At 42.4% G+C, this 13,868-nt stretch overlaps 1 pseudogene across 1 annotated transcript; it reads left to right on the top strand.

Annotated features, from left to right (window-relative positions):
• Positions 1-1,920: 1,920 nt before the first annotated feature.
• LOC146438634 (uncharacterized) lies at positions 1,921-13,510 on the top strand (annotated as a pseudogene). The gene is made up of 2 exons (XR_014851867.1): positions 1,921-2,045; positions 12,423-13,510. The product of XR_014851867.1 is annotated as an uncharacterized LOC146438634 (transcript).
• The last annotated feature ends 358 nt before the right edge of the window (positions 13,511-13,868 follow it).

Genomic DNA, 13,868 nt, shown 5'->3' with positions numbered 1-13,868 from the left:
AGGGAGGCACTGTTAGCCTAGGAAAGGCTGTGAGCACCAGCAGGGAGAGATCAAAGTTTCTACAAATATGATGTGGAAAATCTCTTGACTGGTGTTTATGGAAAGGCTTTAGCTGGGATTATCACTGAGCTCAGTCCATTCCTGCATGAGCTGAAGGACAGGATCTCATGAATGCTGGCCATAAAAGATGCACATTCCTAATCCCTGGACTCAGAGATGGATGTGATCTGCTCACTAAGCAACTATCCACTTCTCCAAGGGTTCTTAAATGCTAAAATGTCCACATTTGAATCCACTTCCTGCAAGAACAGATTCAGTTATTGGCAGCTCAGGGAAGAAAAAGTAAACAGCCTAAGGTTCCTCAAAAATCTATTTGTTTTCCTTCCCTGCATTGCAAAAACAAGTGTTAAAGCACAGGATGAAGCCATTAAAATGAGGGTGTTTTCAGTAACACTGGCGAGGGCAGAGCCAGACAGGGACAAGGTCACTCTGGGATGTTAATGAGCTGCTTGCATGACCCTGTCTGCGACCCAGAGTGAGTTTGTGAATTTCATTTATTTCACCCACCACTTGCTCTCACAATCCTTTTTCCACAATGCCAACCAGCCTGGATGTAAATGTTGACATCTTTTCTGATATTAATTTCTGTGCAGTGTGCAAGATTCAATACAAGAAATATGTGTTTCCATGCTCGTGCACGGTAGATGGGATGGGGAGCATCCTTTGTTTTCACAGAATCATGGAATGGTTTGGGTTGGAAGAGACCTTAAAGACCATCTAGTTCCAACCCCTGCCATGGGGTGCCTTCCACTGGACCAGATTGCCTCAAGCCCCATCACATTTCAGTGAGAAAATTCATGTTTCTGAGGCAAATCATGTCTGACTGATGGATTAACAGACATGAACTTTCCTTCGTCTGGTCTATCCATTTACAAATGAGGCATGACCATCATTCCCTCTGTTGCTTTTCATCAATTTCTTGCCTACAAAACTGGAGGCAGTACCACAAGCAGCTTAAAAGGCTGTGAATATCTCATTTAAATATCCAAGGGTCATGGGAAGCAATACTTAATGGGGACCTTATTGTACAGCTGGCTTGTGCCTCTGGACAGGGAGAAAAAATGAATTTGGGGACACACAGCAGCCAGGCAAGTGGCAGTGCACAGTGAGGTACAAGAGTGGGCATTTTCACTGCTGGGATGGAGAGGGAAGGGGTGTTCCTCTCATCCTTGCAGGAAAACCCTCAAGTCTCAACTCTTAACAACACTGCCCAAACTTGGAGAGCAATGGACATTAAATACCTTTCACAATTTGAGTGAAAACTGGGGTAAAATATTGCCATATCCACTCTGCTGGTTTGGATTATTTTACAGTTTTGCAGTTTCTGGCTCAGGGCATAGTCCCACTGTGCTGAGCTGTAAAAATACGGAATAAAAGGATTATCTTCTTTCCCAGACTAACCACATGACAATAAACAGGCAAGTCAAGAAGGAGAAAATACTCTGATGGTATTGCTCAGCATATGAGGAAGACAAATGGCTTGTTTCATAAAACAGTAAAGGGCAAAAGGCACAAATAAGAAGTGACATGCTCAGATGATGTTCCCCAAGTCCAGCAAAGTGTGGGAGGGAGAACTGTGCAGATGTGACAACCTGCAACCTTCACACTTCATAACAGTCAAAACATGAAATCAGGAGAGCTTTAGCTCTCTAGCAGTGATGACAAAATAATTTCAAAACATCATCTGAAAGCATCACTCATTTCAGGTACGACCTGGGTTGACACTGAAGTCCAGACAAAACCCACAGGTTTTGTCACCTGTAGCTGTTTAAAGCATTTCCATGCAATGGGAAACATCTGTAAAAGAGCTAACAGGGCACAAGTCTCATCACAGACTCACCCCCAGGTGTTTTGCCTTCTCTTATCCAGTCTGATGCTTCCAACAGCTGAGCCACCTCATTTAAAGGTGCTTTGGGGGAATTAAAACCTCTGTTGTGAGCTCCTCATGTGCTTCTCCCAGGGACTGCTGAGCCGAGGTGCCTCAGGTAACAAATAGAAATTTTTCAAGGGATTAAGGGGGAAAAAATTGACTGAAGAGTTCCAAGGGGAAGATTAGTCACTGTGAGTTAAACATGTTTAGTGTGAACTAATGATTAGACAAAGGCAGAGAAAGCAAGAGGTAGCTAAGTGAGGGTCTTGTAGAATTTTGGCTGCCTCTCAATTCTGAGTCAAATGAGGCACATGATGCTCTTAACAGGCAGCTATTTTTCTTCTACATGTGCTACCTGAACCTAATATTAAATACAGACTGAAAGCACTCTGGGGTGTGGAGTATTCAGAAAATGGAAATAAGGAGCTTCAGTTTGGAAACTGACGCTATAAATCAATTAGCTGAAAAAATAACCCAAAAAGGATTAAACCTAACAAGCTTCGAGGGAAGTAAACAAGCCCACTGTTTGCTGTTGGGAATTATGTGCTTGGTGAAATATGCCTTTTAGGTCACTGTGTCTGCATAGGTAATTACAGGGAGCTGCTCTCATTAGCAGGATATCTCTCCTGCACAGAACTTTGAACAGCAAAAGGCTGGTGAAATGTGGGGGTTTAAAAATGAAAGAATGTAGAATAAGGACATCTGTAACTAAAATTTAAGGCCATGTGGTTAATCTGGCTACAGCACTCTCTCTTCCCATAGTAGAGGAAAGAACCAGGTCTGGGTGAATCTGTTCTTCCCAAACTGAGTGGCCAAGTGTCCATTTTACAGCTGGATTAAAGAGAAGGGGTCTAAAGGAGGCTGCAAAATGAAAAAGCTAAATTTTGTTATTTTAATTGACCTAAGAAGATACAATCTATTTTTGGAAATGGCACTCTTCATGTCACAGGTTTGTTGGTTGGTCACTCTTCCATCTGTGTGAAACTTTATGGTCCCTGAATACAAGAGTCTCTAAAGCTCACAAGTAAGGAAATATAGGGTTTATGATGTTTATTTTTTTCAGAAAAAGGAAGATAGTGTTTGCATGAAAGGATTGAGGCAGTGCTAAAAGAGAGCTGCACGTGGCTGTGTTTATGGGGAAGGCTGCTTCCTAACCTGCTGCAAATTCTTGGGTGCTTGATGGAATAAAATAGGTGTGTTAAAAAATATTTCTGGGTTTAACCCTAGGGAGTCACCTGGGCCAAACAAGACCTAAGTACCTTATCATGTTTTGCAACCAGAAGTACCTGAGCCAGATAGGTATTGGCCACTCTTCTAGAGGAAAGAGCTTCAAGCTGTGCCAGGGGAGGTTTAGATTGGATATAAAGAAAAAATTCTTCATGGAAAGGGCCAACTGTCCAGGGCAGTGGTGGAATCCCTAACCCTGGAGGGATTTAAAAGCTGGGTGGATGTGGCACTTGGGGACATGATTTAGTGGTGGCCTTGGCAATGCTGAGTTAAGGGTTGGACTCTGTTCCTGGAGGTCTTTTCCAGCCTTAATGATTCTGTGATTCTCTCTGCTCCATAAGCTTCTGACACTCAAAGCATCCAAATCGAGCAAGACTTAGCAAAGGCAATTAGTTCTAAGGCATATTCTGCAAACAAAACTCCTGCTGCCATTTGTGTCCTTGAAAAAAAACCTCCTCCCAAGCCTCTAATCGCATCCTTAATGTATCAGGCTAAGTCTTGTAAACACATGAAAATTTACTGAATTGCTCAGGAAGATGTCACTCCCAGACAGCTCTGGGTGTCTCGAAGGACTTTGCAAATATCAGATAATTCTGAAGGCCTAAGGGTAACTTCTCTGGGCTGGAAAGCTGCTTTTTGAATGAATGCATGGTGGGGAGCTGTGGTTCCCTGAGCAAATGGATTTGTGCAGCAGGTGTCAGCACAGCACAATATTTCATTTCTGCAGGGATCAAGTCTCAATAATTTAGTTTTGGTTACTCAGCTGTTAAATCATTTCCCTGTGTATGTATAACGCAGTCTGGGACTGCCCCTTTCTGCTATAATTTCTTTCATTAGTGCTCAGTTGTGTTTTCCTCTGCTTGCTGAGATGGTTCTTTGCCTTATTAGGCTGTGCAACTGCTTGATCATTCTTTCCATCATTTCCATCATTTAATGTTGCAGTAAAAAGTCTGAAAAGAAATTAATGCTGCGCCATATAATCCATGATAAATGTCTCAAAGACATTTAGGAACATGACTCAGCGCTTAGATGGCATTTTAGTTATCAGTGTTCTAATCCTTGCAGCTTTAGGTCCAGATTTAAATCATTTAGGCAACTGATCTCCAGTAAATTAAAAAAGAAAGTTTATCTAGTACCTATCTTTGATTCAGGCTGTGCTGAATGCTAAAGCCAGACTTGTCTTTAGTCCTTTGAAAAGATAACCAGGCAGGGGGAGCAGGGAGAGACCATGTGGAAAACAGGAGACATGGTCTGAACTCACTTCTCTGATCATCTCTGGAAGATGTGGTTTTAAATCCCAGAAAAGAATTATGAGTCTCAGACCTTCCTGCAAACACATCTCTGAAAATCTTTGCCTGAAGTCATTCCATTTTGGATAAATAAATACTCATTGGAAGAAGTGTCTGACCTTGTCTCCTTGCCAAGATACTGGGAAAATATAATGGCCAAATATTAACTCATTTGCTGGCTTTTTTTCCTCTTAGGTGCATTGGATAGTGAATTATTTGCACAAAGCAAAGCAACTTCAGTGAGATTAATTTATCCAAACCTCATGTTTGCAGCAGCATCTTTGCAGGATACCCATAGTTAGTTATCTGCTTCTAATCAAACATCAGTAGAAAAAACCCCAGGTTTTCCAAATCCCAGATGAATCCCCTAACAGTGGGCCAAAGCCAAATAAGGGTTCTGTGTAAAGGGCTAATCCCAGATTTTCTCTTGATGCACAGTGATGTCTCAGCAATATGTTCAGAAAACTCCAGAAGATAAATTTTCCCAGGGAACCTGGGATGTCACTGCAGTTTGGGAGCTGTGTGAGCAGTTGGATGATTGTTTTTGAGCCCACTGGCAGATAGAAAATTAGGTACTGCAGGAATATAAATTACAATGAGGTCATGTGGGGAGAAAAGTGGGATTTGGAAGTGGTGGTTGCAGCAGAGCATCAGGTTTCAGCCTCTGAAAGAGCTGCTGGTTCTCTCCTTTGCTGTGCCCACTCACATCAGGTGCAGATTTCTGTGGTATTTGTGTCAATGCCTTGCACTTGACACCACGATGCTCCTGACTCTGGGCCTGGTGACCCAAAGAATGGTTTTCTAAATGTCACCTGAGCAGATTTTGTTAGTATTTAGCCTTGCTGTTCCCATTACCAGGTGATTGTGATGTTGCCTCAGGCTTTTCTTTTGTTGGAAGGCTGATATTTGCAGGGGTCACCTGCACAGTCCTGATTTCCTTGGGTCCTGATGACCACATGCCAGCAAAAACTCATAAACCTCCAAATTGTCCCACTGACAGGTTGGAAAATCAGGAAAACAGAAATAACTTCATTTTTCGAAGTGCCTTCCAAATTTTATCAGAAAGGAGCTAGAGCTGTTCTCTTTGGTGTGCTCATGGCTAAATGAATATATTAAATTACCTTTTTGATAAGCTGGAAAAACAGTTTTGGGGATGACCAGATCCAAAACCTACTAAGCCACAGGGGGTGTTTTTATAGATGTCATTGAACTTTGGATTTGAGAATGGCAGGAGAAAAATCCAGGCATCTGCAAAGAGTGTTATTGAATAGGGCAAAGTAGAAAATCACAGTTAGAATTGCTGTAAAACATTTATTTTGAAATTTTGCAATGCTCTTTTTGTAAATTTACCTCTCAATGAGATAACAAAATGTTTGACAGAGTTGCTTCAAATTCTGAAGTGTTTTATCTATGTAAATGTTTTGGTAAATTTTGGCTGATGTTTGGAGCAGTGTTATGGAGAACTGGATTTTAATTTTTTTTTTTTTTTTTTTTGGTGGGTAATGACAAGGGAATGAGATGCTGCATCTCCTTTGGGAATTTTAACACTGTTCATTCATGAGATCCTGTGTAAGGTGCAAGAAAATCATACAAATGTTTTCCTATAAGATTCCTCCAGATACACATACAATCCTAAATGTCCTAGAGCAGCTGAATGCAGGACAATATCCTAATAGGTTCCCTTACTACAGAAGTCACTGGATTTTTCTGGCACTTCCAGCCCTTCCCAGCACCCACCTTTCTGTCTATTCTGGTTACAAATCTGTTTAAACTCCAGGATTTAAGTGGTAGGAGATTTCTTTTCACATGTTTCTGCACCAATCAGTACAGAGGGGCTTTGATCCATTTTTGTGGCTTCTAGGTCTCCCCAAAATCATTATGTAAACAGAAAGATAATACAATGTGCAGAAGTTTGAGAATGCACATGAAAGAGTGTTCAACTCCAGAGAACTGCTAAAGTGATTCTCTGGCCAACCACTTCTGGACCTGGAAAATATTAAATATTAAGATGATAAAAATGGCAGGAATATCCTGGCTTGCTGTGGTCTGTTTTCTAGGAATGCAGGCAGTTGCAGGTGTGCTCTTGCCCACCAACACATCAAACAGCCAGCATTTAAATTTCCTGACTTTGAAAATAAATATTTATTAAGGCTGTTTTGCTGTATTTCTAGCAGGTTGTACAGGTGTTTTATCTGGAGGATTCCAAAACCCTGTTAGACCTTGTCAGGTTCTTTTACAGTGTGGTTGCACAGCTCCAGCACTATGGTTTGTAGATTATAAATTACATAAATCGGAGTTCCCGCAGGTGCAGGAATTGCAATCTGGCTTTCGTGGAAAGGCAGATTGAGCAGTGAAAGGAGCTGGCTTAGTGCATCCTTGGTCTCCCTCTTCTGGCTCAGCTGGAAGGAGCTGCTCCATCCAGGATGTGCTGCAGCTCAGCATCTCCTGCGAGGAGCTGAAGGGGACATTAGTGAAGAGAACAGGACAAGAAGTGTTTTTTCCATCTCATCCACACTTTTCCACAAGTACCAGCACAGGGAGCAGAGCAGTGGGAATTTCCAGTCAAGCTCTCTCTCTCTTTTTTTTTTTTTTTTTTTTTGGTGCATCAGCTACAAACTTTGAGAAAACCATCGCACATCATTTTACTGCACAGATGGAGTGGGGGGAAGGGATGAAGAAGATTTGGAAATGTGAGTGGGGAAACATATTCTGGTTGTGACTCAGGGTGGGCTGGTACTGCTGAGCTCTGGCTGACTCCCATGTTTTACCTGCTGAACGGTATGAAGGGTTTAGAAATTCTGAAACTCAGTCACTGAGTTAAAATATCAATAAAATATCCACAAATGCTTTTTTGTGCATTTTTATACTGGTGAAAGTTTTGTCTCAGCGCTGGTGTGGCTGCAGGACTAGGGCAGTGCCCATCCCATGTGCTGGACACAGCTGAGGTCCTGGGGGACAGTTTTGGATCCCTCAAAAAAAAGCCATTGAGGGGCTGGAGTGTGTCCAGAGCAAGGAATAGAGCTGCAGAAGGGTCTGGAGAGCAAGGAGGAGCTGAGGGAGCTGGGAAAGGAGCTCAGCCTGGAGCAAAGGGGGATCAGGGGGACCTTGTGGCTCTGCACAGCTGCTGACAGGAAGGGACAGCTGGGGGGGTCAGGCTGTGCTCCAGGGAACAGGGACAGGAGGAGAGGGAACAGCCTCAAGTCGTGCCAGGGGAGGTTTAGATTGGATATTAGGAAAATCTTCATGGAGATGGTTGTCCAGCCCTGGCACAGCTGCCCAGAGCAGTGGTGGAGTCCCCATGCCTGGAGGGATTTAAAAGCCATATGGATGTGGCACTTTAGGACATAGTATGATGGTGGCTTCGGCAGTGCTGGGTTAAGGGTTGAAATCAATGATTTTAGAGATCTTTTCAAACCTAAATGATTCCATGAGTCTCTAAGTCACCCTGTCAGCAAAATCAGGTTGTAATTTGAGTTTCTTCTAAAGGGATTTTGATGTGAAGAGCACATCTTGTATTTTTTCTTTTTCCTTTGGTGTTCTGAGCCTTTCTGCCACAAACTTTCCTATCAGTAGTTTTGTTTCTTTTTTTAAAAAAAGTGGAGGTTACAGCTGCTAAAATGACTTTAAAATTGCAATATCAGACTTCTCTAATTTCACAATACCAGGGGTTTTGTGTATTTTGGAGCTGGGCATTAAACTGTGAGTAACAGCATCACCCTTTTGAATTGGCTTCCTTTTCCCCACACCTGGCTTGCATATGTGTCACAATGATATGTGACATTTAGAAGGGAGTTTGGCAAGAGAAAATGAGAAAATGGGTGTTAGATGGAAACATCAGCTCTGAGACACAGGAAGAGACCTCTGGGGAAATGGTTTGTCTGCTTTCTGAAACTGCTGCCTCTGAAATAGAGGAATCCACTCTTCAGCTGTGTCTGGTCCTCTTTCTGTAAAAAACTGACATCTTTGGGACTTATAGCCTGAAATTTTATGCAAGAAACATCTGTCTGTATATATAATAATGTCAGAAAAGCTGGACTTGTTTTTGCTGCGCAGCCTGTTGTTGCTTTTGATTTTTCTTCATTGTGTGTGTCCTGACCAATGACTTAGGTGTGAAGTCAAAACAACATTTCTGAAGTTTGGAAAAGAGCTTGTTCTGGTTATGTTTGGGCTGGAATTGCCCAAATATTTTACCAATATTTTGTACTTTTGTGGAAAACTCCTTCAAGAACCTGCTTGGTAGGAACTGCAGCTCAGCCCAACACTTGTTCAACTTTTTTAATGCCATGATTAGGCTTCAATAATAATAATAATAATGATAAATAAGAGAAGACAACTAGTCTTAGTCTTATTATGATTAAGAATATTAAAATGGGAATATCTTCTTAAACCTGACAAGGTGCAAGGCACAGTTCCTACAAGTAGTTGCACATTGGTGCATAAATATTGTCACTTTTCCAACTCACCCTTCTTACCAGGACAGAGGGATTTCTCTTTGCTGCAGCCCAGATTAAAGTTGGCAACATCATGAATTAGAAAATTAAGGAAAAAAAAATAGTTGTAGCAAGATTGGAAATGGGTCCCACTTTGTTAGTGAATGGGAAAGTTGGCTTTAACAGAGAAACTCTATAAGCTGAGGATTTAGGAGCACAGGGATGTAAAATCTGTGTAAATTGACAGAGGCAGATTTCTGAATAATGGTATCTGTGGGCAGAAGTGAGGATGCCCAGCCACCTAGCTGGGATGTGGCACAGTTTGTGTGTCAAATTAGACACTGTTTCTTGGTCAAATTGGAGTAACACCAAGTGCCTGAACTAACCCTAGAGGGCTCTCACGACTCAGGAACAGATAGGATGTGAGCATCAGAGGAGGGACTTTTACTTCTAGCTCTAAATTTTCTCCTTTTGTAAGGATTTATCTGCTTTATGCTCATGTATGTGCATTGGCAAGGGTTATGGTGCAATGTTTCTCAGCTGGGAAATAGAATTAAAACGTTTTCAGGGTTTTACTGTGCCCTTCCCATCCCTTTTTTTCAGGGATAGAATTTTTTCACTGAGCAGGATTTTAAAAACATTTTTCAAATCTGTTGACAGTTTCAAAAAAGCCATTAAATGTCAGCTGATGAGCTTCAGTTGCTGGAGCCTTTTGTGACAATTGTGAAAATAACTCTGAATTGGAAAATGTAAAATTAATAAATCTTCATTTAGATGACCTTGGTGCTTAATAAAAAGCAAATGCAAATATAAGATCTGCGATAAAATTCTTCCCTGAGAGGGTGGTGAGGCCAGTTTGCCCAGAGAGGCTGTGGGTATCTCATCACTGGAAGTGTTCAATAATTCTCAGGTGTTTTTCTCCCTCACAAACCTACCTTTAAAACAAAACTATAATTTGGGGGTTTCATACATCCACTTCTTTGAACTTTTGGAGCCAAGTTCAGGTCTCATTAATCATATTTACCTAATCCCTAACATTCCCTTAGCCCAGTTTCATGTGCTGGATAATTTTTCCACATTTACTGGCTATAACTGTAATTAAACCCTTGAACTTAAAAGTGCCCTGATTAAGGAAACACTTCCGTAGCATTAAGAGAACACTTTACATTAAGGATTTTCAAGTGAGTATTTATGCACTAATGATTTTAATCCTAATGAGGACTTGATGTTCTGCTCCTCCAGAAGAAAAAGCCCTGGTCTCAGCACTAAGCTAGTTGCAAGCTTTATTTTTCCTGACATTCTAATTATATATGAGAACAAACACAAGACAGCACTGCTGGCATGTCAGATGGAAACTTTTTTAAGAGGAGAATGGCAAGAAACTGTTTGTAGCCAAACCGGAAAATCCCACATTATTATTCAGGATTTGTTTGTTTGGTTTAGAAAAAGCAGGAAAGGATTAATGCCAGGCATATTACCTTATTTCAGCAATATTGGCTGATCAGAAAGCATTTTAATAATATGGTTAAAACATTAAAAATAACCTGGCTAGTGTGCCAGTGAACTCAAACCAAACAAAAGTGTAAAATACAAATAAAACAATAAAACTCATCTACCAAATGAACAGATTTTTTTTTTCCTGACACATGACCAATTCCTCAGGAGCAAAAGCTGCTTTATATTTTAGGGTCTGATATAAAATACTCCTAAGCCCTTTGCCTTTTGAAATGTTCACCCTCAGTTTCTATTCAAGCATCAGAAGTGGTGCAGCACTAGTGTCAGCAAAAGGGAAAACTTTTCCCCTCTGTGGCAACTTTCTCCCATTAAAAAAAAAAAACAAAACCAAAAAACCTCAGAATCATACAGAAAGCAGTAGGGGAAAGCAGCTATTTCTGTCTCAAAATTCTCTGAATTAAAAAAAAAAAAAAAGATGCTATTGCTGCTGGAGGTTGGGGAGTTGAACACTGCTTTGATATCCACTGGACTATATCACAACATTCCTATTAAAGAGAGCATTCCCATGAAAATTTAGCATTCAATCTGGAATAACAGCTGGGATAGGAAAGAACAAGAGTCATAGTGTAGTCTCCTGAAAAGGAGAAAGGAGATTTGCTGGTAAGGGATATTATTCCACATCTTAAGAAGGGCTGATTGGCAGAAGGAGCAGATTCATGCAAAAGTAAAGGTTGAAATTTGTACTTTTAAAAGCAGCAGTTTCTGTAAATTTCTGCCATGCAGTGGAAAAGAGTGGCCAAAATTAAGCTAAAAACCTTGCAAATTTAAATCATGAAACCAGCAGCTCCTAAACAGCAGAAGAGCCACTGGGGAGCACTGAAGTGTTTGAGCATTTATTTATTTTTCTTCTAGTTCCCAATTTAATACCTTCCACCCTCTAATCCTGTCTACCTGCCTGCAAAATAAGGCACAAACATATCCACTAGGTAAAAATGAGAATGATATTTGAAAAACAGTCTTAATTTCCAAATGGCCCAAGTTAAATAGCCTGTGCAAGTCCTGTTTCAGGCCCAAAGTACTACAATATTACTGAATTATCTACAAAATCTCAAATTCAATATCTTTTCCTTGACGCTATTAGTGCTTTTACAGCTTGAAATCCAGCTGTGAGAGAAAATACTTCTCATTCTTGTAACACCAAAAGAGATCTGGTAGGTTTGTGCTGTACATATAGAATAACTGTCTCTAAAGAGGAGATACAGGATGTTCAGTACAGGCTCTGTGCTTCATTGCTTGATTCAATAAGTCTTCATTGAACAAAGACTTTTCAGATGCTTGTAATAATGTGCATTGCAGGAAATCAGAAAAAAAAGAAACAGTCTGATAGATGTCAATGCTTTGCGTCAAAGGATGAGCTGAGTAACAATGAAATAGATGTGGATTTTGTTTTGTTTTTTTTTTTAAATACTGTTTCAGGCTAGGCAATCAGAATGTAATTTCTTTAATTAGCATCTCCTGAAGTACATAAAGCACTTTGGAGAAAATTAAGGAGAAGAAAGAACCAAGTGTCCCCTCCTCATCTTTATTCTGCCTTTAAGGAAGCTAAGTAGAACAGCATGAGGCTGCTGGAAAATGCCAGGATGGGAAACTTCAGCCCAAACTAGTTATAGCTCTTATTTTAGATGACCACTAAATATTGCAAGATGCCCTCTGCCAGGCTGAGCTGGGTGGGGCAAGGGGCCAGGGGGGTTCTGAGGCAGAGCAGGAGCTGAGCCCCCAGGGCAGGGCATGATGCTGGGGCTGGGGACAGAGGGACTTGGGGCTCCCAGGAGTGGCAGGTGCCCTGAGAGGCTTTGGGGATGTGCCAGCTGTCCCTGGCTCCATGGAATGCTCCAGCATGGCAGGGATGAGGCCTCAGGAGACTCTGCTTGATCTCGTCTCTTGCCCTTTCATGGGCACAGCCCAGCCAGGGGATCACCATGAGGGTGGCTTGGGCAGGATGAGGCCTGTGCTGTCTCCAGCCAGGACTGTGGTCCTTTCAAGCCTGTTCATCCAGAGCTGCTGAATAAACCTTTTTCCCATCTCCTGCAGGCCATGGCTGTGGCAATCACACTCCTGGTGGCTGTCCTGGCCATCCTGTTCCAGCAGACACTCAATCCCCAGGCCGACGTGGCCACAGCCCAGCGGATGCAGCAGCGAGAGGAGTTTCTGCATCGGGAGATGTCACGGCTGTGGCAGGAGGTTGAGCAGGAGGCCCTGGAAAAAGCCTTCCTCCATTCTGTGTTTTACTGGCTCTGCCAGGCTGCTGCAGCATTTGTGCTCATTGAGGTCAGCTTGCAAAAGCAGCTTGGCTCCAGCAGTTGCCCTGAGCAGGATAGCTACAGCAGTGAGGAGGAGGAGGATGATAGTGAGGAGGATGAAGACTTCAATGGATCACACAGTGATGACAGGTCTTTGGCTTGGTCTGCCTTATTTCCAACGCAGGAACTACCTGACCTGAGCAGGAATCTGAAGCAGCTGCTGTGGGATGGAGAGTTATTCCAGAGCACTTTCATGCCAAAGATTTCCCCATGCACTGCAATGAGCAGCACCTGTAAATCCTGGAGTGTCCACAAGAATTGAGTCTTCTACCAGCTGCTCGTGTTCCTGCGGCCAGCCCCTGGTCACTCTTTCATCCTGGAGCAGAAAACTGTGTGGCAGAATCCTGAGAGGTGCTCTGACATCTGTGTGGTGCTGCAGTGCACCTGCTCCATGAAGTACCTGATGGGATATTCCTTGTGCTTTGTCCACCGCCAGGGCAACCAGCTGCTGCAGGATCACAGCTCACTGCTCATAGAAAACCTCTGCACAGGCTCCTACTTAAACTTGGAGCAAATCTCCATCTGGGTAGAAAACTTGCTGCTTTCAGCCTGGCAGCATTTGCCTCAGTGGCAATCATCTGATGCTGCTGCTGAGCTCCCTCTCCTGCAAGTTCCTGGTGAGCAGAGCTGCACTGGGATGATCTTTGCAGTGCAGGAAAGCAGCACAGACAGCTGCCAGCTTTCCCAGTGTGCTGCTAAACTGGGGGAGAGTTAGACTGGTGTAGGCTTAGGCCTGTGTGGGGTTATATTTTCACTTGGTGCTTAAAACTTGAAAATAAAGAGAGATGTGATTGCTGAGCAGTGCTTGTGCCGTGTCAAGGTCTCTTTTGTTCAGCTGGTGTCACCTCTGGGATTGTCCACCCACATCTGCCAGGAGTGATGGGAGCTGCTACCACTGCACTGGGGTACACTGAGGGGTGATGGTGATGAGCTTATCTAAAACTGAGGCTAGACGAAGTTAGGAGAATAAAAAGTAGATAAATTTATTGAAGGACCTTCAAGGTGCTTTTCAGGGCAGATAGAGCCTACTAGTGAGGCTACACCCAAAATGGACAGAGTTATGAGCTTTTCATACTTTATAAGTTCTGTCCATTTACATATTTGGCTTTAATTCTCTAATTACACCTTCAGGTGCTAATATCAATTACTCCAAGTTTGCTTCCCCCAGTTCACTGTT

This window comes from Lichenostomus cassidix, chromosome 4, assembly GCF_008360975.1.
Source record: "Lichenostomus cassidix isolate B80296 chromosome 4, HeHo_3.0, whole genome shotgun sequence".
Lineage (NCBI taxonomy): Eukaryota > Metazoa > Chordata > Aves > Passeriformes > Meliphagidae > Lichenostomus > Lichenostomus cassidix.
This window is presented reverse-complemented; position numbering and strand designations above follow the sequence as displayed.